Consider the following 6,640-nt stretch of genomic DNA (forward strand, 5'->3'; position numbering starts at 1 on the left):
GACAATGGAGAAGGTAGACGATATAGAGAGCACCGCAACAGCACAGCACAGCACAGCGAGGTAGAAAGACAACAGAACCAAATCAGCTGAGTGAGTTTTGTAGCGAATGGTGGCGGCTGCTTGCTGGCTATCGCCCCAAAAGCTGATTGTTGTTTTGACTTGTATCATGTCCGCCAATAATTTCACATCATTCTACATCTTCGATTGTTTTCAAATATGTATCCTAGGCGGGTGCAGAGGTCATAGGCAAAGCAGCAAAGGCAAGGGAAATTTTAGATTTCATTTGGGAAGATTGAAAAAAAAGGCCTCCGCCTGCCACTTTTAATGCCCGATTAGAAACATCAGCCGTCAGCCGCAAATGCCATAGTTGGTATGAATAAAAAGGAAAAATGAAAAACAAACATCACGAGAAAAAAAGCACAAAATGCTTAGCAAAATCGAATAATATAAAACATGTCAATCAAAGTGGCCGTAGATAGCCAAATGACAAACTGAAAACGATGGTTGGTACGACGAGAGCCAACACAATCACAAGAGATTTAACGAAAGAAAAGAGCGTTTGGAGAACGAATACCGGCGCAAGTACACGCTTGGAGAGTATGTGGCGGCAAAGAATTTCGAGCCGAGTTCCCTCGGTTATTGACAAATTTTCTACACAATCTCTTCCTCTCTCTCTGCCACCGCACACCGGCGCAAAATCAGCTGGCCCACCCTGTCTCGTTCCGCAAGGTACACACAATCATTTGTAAATTGGTTATGCCATGTATTTGTTTACAACTTTTGTTCGGGGTTGCCACTTACTTCATTTTTTCTTATGCACCAAAAAGTGTAGCAAAATTTACCAAAATATATTTTAGGTGTAACCCGAAAGTCCTCTCACATTCAAATTCCCAAATGATTTGAGCTAAAAACTAAAATCTTCTATGGAAGGATTCAAAAGATATCGCGATTACTCTAAATTTTGCGAAGGATAACTTTTTTAACTAAGGTCAAAATCATTCCATAGTAAAAATTGTGGACGAAAAATCTTCGCCTATCCATCGCAAATAATATTAATTTAACTTTACTGCAAAAATAGTTTGCTTGAGCTTTAAAATTTGCAAAAACCGTACAAAAAATAATTAATTTTGACCTCACGAAGTGGGTGAAGGCAGAAACAGGAATTATGTTGCAAAAGTTATCAAAAACAAAGGAATTTAAACTTTCCTCTTGGTTTCCGAACTTCTTGACGATAGGCATATCATGGCTACTATACCCCCAACATTGCCATCGTCGAGCATGCAGCATTCATGAGTAAATATACGAGAGGCAGATTAATGTATTGAATGACTACAACATCAGGTTGGGGGATATGCTCACATATTTTACCATGAAGTCTCTGACAGCCTTGTTGTTAACAACTATAAGATGTGAGCGATAACTCACCTCCGAAATTCCCGGTGGGCGTTAAGTCACTTCGACTTTCGTACTTTTGGAGGAGAAGATGGTTGACTTTAGTGGGTTCATTGATGACCCTTTTCACAGCACCATTTATCAGCCAGTTTTAAGGTAGCCTGGAATCTAGAGCCAATGTCGTCTTCATCGTAGCCCACCACGAAGATGAGTAGCATATCTGCATAGCCAAAAGTTTTAAGTTTTCCAGGGCTCATGCCTACTGTAACCCGCTGCAAGGGGCATGCGGCTGTCCTCTAGCATCATTTATTGACTATACATGGTGGTTGTAAGGCCTTTTCTACTCTATGAGTTCCTGATATAGTGGCCAAATCTCAACAGGAAATCCACAACTGACGGACTACGCACAACTCCATTGGAGGCTTTGAGCGTGTTGCTCAAAATTTTGCCAATTGAAATTACTGGAAAACAATCAGCGGGGTGTGTCGCAATGAGACTGAGGGAATTACTAGCCAGCCACTCAACATAGCCTGATCAAGCTGAAGTCGCTGCTATAAATGAGGCGGTTGAACACCTACATATGTATGTATATAACTCAAAGCTCTTGACTCGGTCACATGCAGTTCAAAAACCGTGGCGGACTGTCGCTGAGCAGTCTGTTATTCACTTGGTATGGGCGCTGGGGCACCGGAATACACCTGGAATGGTTTAGGCCTGCCGCTCGCTATATGGAAGCTCACTCCAAGGGACTTATCTCTTAAAATAGCAAGTAACAGGTTGGATAGTCTTGCGGAAATAGGAAACTCACGTGGCCAAAATTGGACGAAAAGCGGTGGAGGATCTCCTAGCGGAGGGGACCCAGCCGCAGCCGTAAGTCTACTGACGGGCCATGTTGCCATCGGAAGGCGCGCGGAGAGGTTGGGGGTCTTCCATAACGACTTCTGCAGAAGTTGCATCTGTTGTGTGAATGCCCGCACTTTGTAGAAGACGAAAGTTTATGGGCTCAAGATTCTTTGAAGACCTAACCGACATAGCCGAGGTGGGCATATGTCAACTTTTGATTCAGACATATCCAGCGTTTCTGGGTAATTGTGACTTAAGATTTTAAATATTTGCTTTTTAAAGCTATTTTAATGTCTCAAATGAAGTGTTTATCAGTCAATTCGACGGAGTCGACACGTTTTATAAATCAAGCCCTAATTGTGTTTGAAATTCATTAATTAATACAACAATTACTGAACTTTAATTTATAATAATGGGTTTCTGCCTTCAAACTTATTAATTTCTATTATTGGGTCAAAATGACCCAACACATTGTAGGATGAGATAAATTCGGAACAAAGCAATTTGAATTTAAAGTGATTTTAGTTGAAATTAACTCGGAAGTGAATTTGCAGAACCTGCCCGATAATTATCGAATTTTACCGGATTTAAAAAATGTGACAAATCTGTAAGTTATGTACCCGTGCACCAAACTAGAATAATTTTACCAAAAACGACGGTACATTTCGACCAAATTGGCAACCGTGCTCTTGTTGGCCACTCCAGAGCGATGAAGAGAGTGCTGGAGTTTAACTCGTTTGGCACTGAGTGACGACTAGCGACTACCAGCGCGACGAGGATGACGACCACATTTTTTCCGACTTCTCCATTTGTGGATGCTAGACAACCGGAGACTCCGAAAATTGGGTATTACTGTGAGCAAGTATCTGTGAGTGTGTGTGTGCGTGTGCGTGCTGCCGGTTACTAACACATATTCAGCGCGCTACAAATACAGGCAAGCACGCAACACACGCAGGCATGTAAATGTGCAGCTAAAAAGTAAAAACAAAAAGCCAAACGGAAGTGACGTAGTACTTGTATTTCGTTGGTAGTTCTGGTTTGTATTCAGCGGCGGTTGTTGTTGTTGTTGGAATTGCAAACTTTTTCATTCATTTTTTCTTTCATTTCCACACAATTACAGATCGTTACCAAACATACATACAAATTTATTTGTTTGTTGTTTGTGCGCTGTTTGCTATTTGCCTTTGCTGCAGTCGCATTCGTCGCAACATTTCACAAAAATGTAAACAACTTGACAGTTGCAGCCAAACCAAGTCAGTTTTGTAAGTATAATACATACATACATACATAAGTCGATATCTGATAGTAGCAGTCGCGCAGCACAAAAGTGTTGCCAACTTATGAGAATTAGTGTCACACAACGTATTTGAAAATGGCGACCTCATTTGGGGTTGTCGTCGTCGTCGTCGACGCCGTAGCCGCCGCCGCACACAAGGCAAAAGTGACGATTTAGCTGGACAAAAATAATTAACTAATAAAATTGATTTGGGCGGTGGGAAATTAATATTATATGATGGCTTATAACTATTTAAGCAAAAATATCAGCATTAACAAAAATACATAAATTTACCGACCCCTGCGAAAAATGGTTTTATCCACTTTGATATGAAACATGATGTTTACATTTTGATATTTACATGAAATAAATAATAGTAACAGAAAAATATTGTACAGGTTGACCTTGGACAACATGGAGGTCTCGTAAAATTTTGAGATTCATCGTTTCGCTTTTATATTTTTTATTTATCAATCAGCTGATGGGAATAGATTATTTGGTAGCTGTAAACAAAATACAATTACTCCTAAAGTGGTTCAAAGGGACAGCTAAATTTTTGTGACGGCTTTCTAAACGAATAAAAAAAATATTTTTATAAAAACCAAATGATGGTACTCCGGGGTATTTTTTTTATCATCTACGGAATAATTATTTTCTAGTTAATTGTATAAAACTTATTTAAATAACTACACTCTTAAAACACGCTACACGTAAACTAATGAAAAAATAAAAACTAACTTGTAAAAAAGTCCTTTTTTAATGTAAAAATAATTTTAAAAAGTTACATCCACACATATTATAATTAATACAGCGCTAACGCTTTTGACTGATTGAGGTGCCTGTGCGCTTGATATGCATTCGGCAAGAGGCGCGTATTCTAGTAACAGAATGCAAAACTTTGCTTCATAACTATTTTTATAGATATTAAGCATTATCGCAATTTTCGATTTTTGTCGAGCTAAAACGTCACTTTTGCCTTATGTGCGCCGTCTGCTAAGCGCGACTTTATTATTATTGCCACTCAATTGCATTTGTGTATGGGTGTGTGTGTATTTGTTAGTATGTATGCACATAAAACGTAGTAGACAGATTAAATCTGATAAAAGATTTATGTAAATGCTCAAGCAAAACGTATGCTAATTATTGGTAATTTGATTTTTTATGTTGCAGCATTTATTAATCGCTTGAATGTTAAGAAGCGGAAGTGTCAAATAAATCGATAAATGCTTACAGTAGATAGCTTATGGAAAAGGCAGTGGCAGTTTAGATTTAAATGTACCTTTGAACATGAAGGTTCATGGAAATCTTGATAAGTCCGAAAATCGAACACACAATAACGTACGAAAAAATGCAGAGGTTCCAAATATTTTGAAAAGTCTCAAAGGGTTCTAAACAGGTACCGAAAATAATGATTATTTCAAAAATTTCAATGAAAAAAAGTCAAACGGTTCAAAATATTGTAGAACAATTTCGAGTATATAAATGTGCATGTTTTTTCATGCTCTGTATGAATCTCTTACGATTTCAAAATGTTTGAGCAATATCTATAAAAATTAGAATTAAGAATTACATTTCGATTTTAAATTAATCGCTAAAAAAATCATATATCGAGTTATATTTTGTTGATCAAAAATAAAACTTACTTTTCGGAAGTTATTTTTTTGCTCTGAAGTAATTATTTTGTGAGTTTTTTTTCTTCTTTTTGATCAAAAATAATCATTATATTATGAGTTTTGTGTTTTTTGATCTGAAATAATCATTATTTTTTGAGTTTTATTATTTTGATCGAAAATAAAACTCATTTCTTGAGCGTTATTTTTTCTTTCAGAAATAAAAATTAACAGTTGGGTTTGAGTGGTCGACGAAAGTCGAAGAAATAATACAAACGTTGACCGGCATGCAAGCTGTCAGAACAGTTTAGAATCAGCCAAACTGAGCAGGTGACTCAAAAGAACTCGAGGACAGTTTTGTATCCGTCGAAAAGAGCAGGCTACTCAAAGAATCTCATTGTTTCGATGTCATATGATATAACGCAAATAAATTTGATTGAAACTGAAACTAAAAATATTTAAAACCGGAACTTGGTTGCGAAGTTTTAATACATCCACCATATAGCCCGAACCTGGCATCCCGTCTGAGTTGTATTTGTTTCGACCTCTGCAAAACTTCTTTGATGGTAAAAAAATGGCAGACCGAAGAGCCGCTGAAAATCATATATAATATGTCATATAATAAATATGTCGACTCCAGCGCCACCTACCGCGTAAAATGATAGCCTATGTCGTGACCTTGTGTCCTTTGAAAGTTTGATTGAAATTCGTCAAGAAGTTGTTGAGCCAATTGTCAAAAATGAAACGACAATAATTTTACACATTCACACATTAGGGGGAATCACCAAAGAAAAAAGTTGCGAGCTTTCCGTCGGAATCATAAAATTTCACCTACTTTAAAACTTCCGTCAAAATATTTTGGATAAATATAAAGATTTAAATGAGCTCATTATTTTGATGCCGTTGATAAAGTTTTTCAACATTCTTGTGCAGACCATTTAAGCTTAAACTCTTCTACCTGAGGTGGTTAAAAAAAAAATATTTCTAAAAACTTCTTTTATTTATAAAAAAAAAATTGATTTTTTGGAGGTATTTTCAAATGGGTTTATAGAAATAATATTATCAGCATGCGTCCACACACACATACACATGTAAGTATGTATTTGTGTATGTAGTTGTGGGTGCAGAAAAGTTAAAAACGAAAAAAACTCAGTTCATCTTTAAACGCTTAGAGCTAGTGTGAACCTCAGACAGGAACTGTAACAAGTGTTAATTCTAGTCGTGCGGCATTTTAAACACCGCGAAATGCGTAGGATGCCAAGGCAAGCGAAACTTGAAAGTGTTGGGGGGAAACAGAAAAGGAGCAAGAGCAGAGGAGCATTAATGTTACTGTAGAATGCTCAGTGGCTTCCCAGCAAAGTGAGAAGGCTTATTAAACAAAATTCATAGAAGCAAGCGTAAGAATACAAAGACGAAATAGATGAGCATAAGGATCGTGGGAAGTTTTTCCGCAGCCATAAAATTCATATCCATAGCAGATACAGAACAGAATGTGGCTACACAGCGTAAAGTTGAGAAG

The 6,640-nt window shown here is 37.4% G+C and overlaps 1 protein-coding gene across 4 annotated transcripts in view; it reads left to right on the plus strand.

Annotated features, from left to right (window-relative positions):
- Positions 1-6,640, plus strand: part of LOC118743508 (transcription factor E2f1) — a 279,469-nt gene that overhangs the window by 176,649 nt on the left and 96,180 nt on the right. The gene's annotated exons all lie outside the window — the stretch shown is intronic.

This window comes from Rhagoletis pomonella, unplaced genomic scaffold (assembly GCF_013731165.1).
Source record: "Rhagoletis pomonella isolate Grant_MI unplaced genomic scaffold, Rhpom_1.0 Rhpom_scaffold_00001, whole genome shotgun sequence".
Lineage (NCBI taxonomy): Eukaryota > Metazoa > Arthropoda > Insecta > Diptera > Tephritidae > Rhagoletis > Rhagoletis pomonella.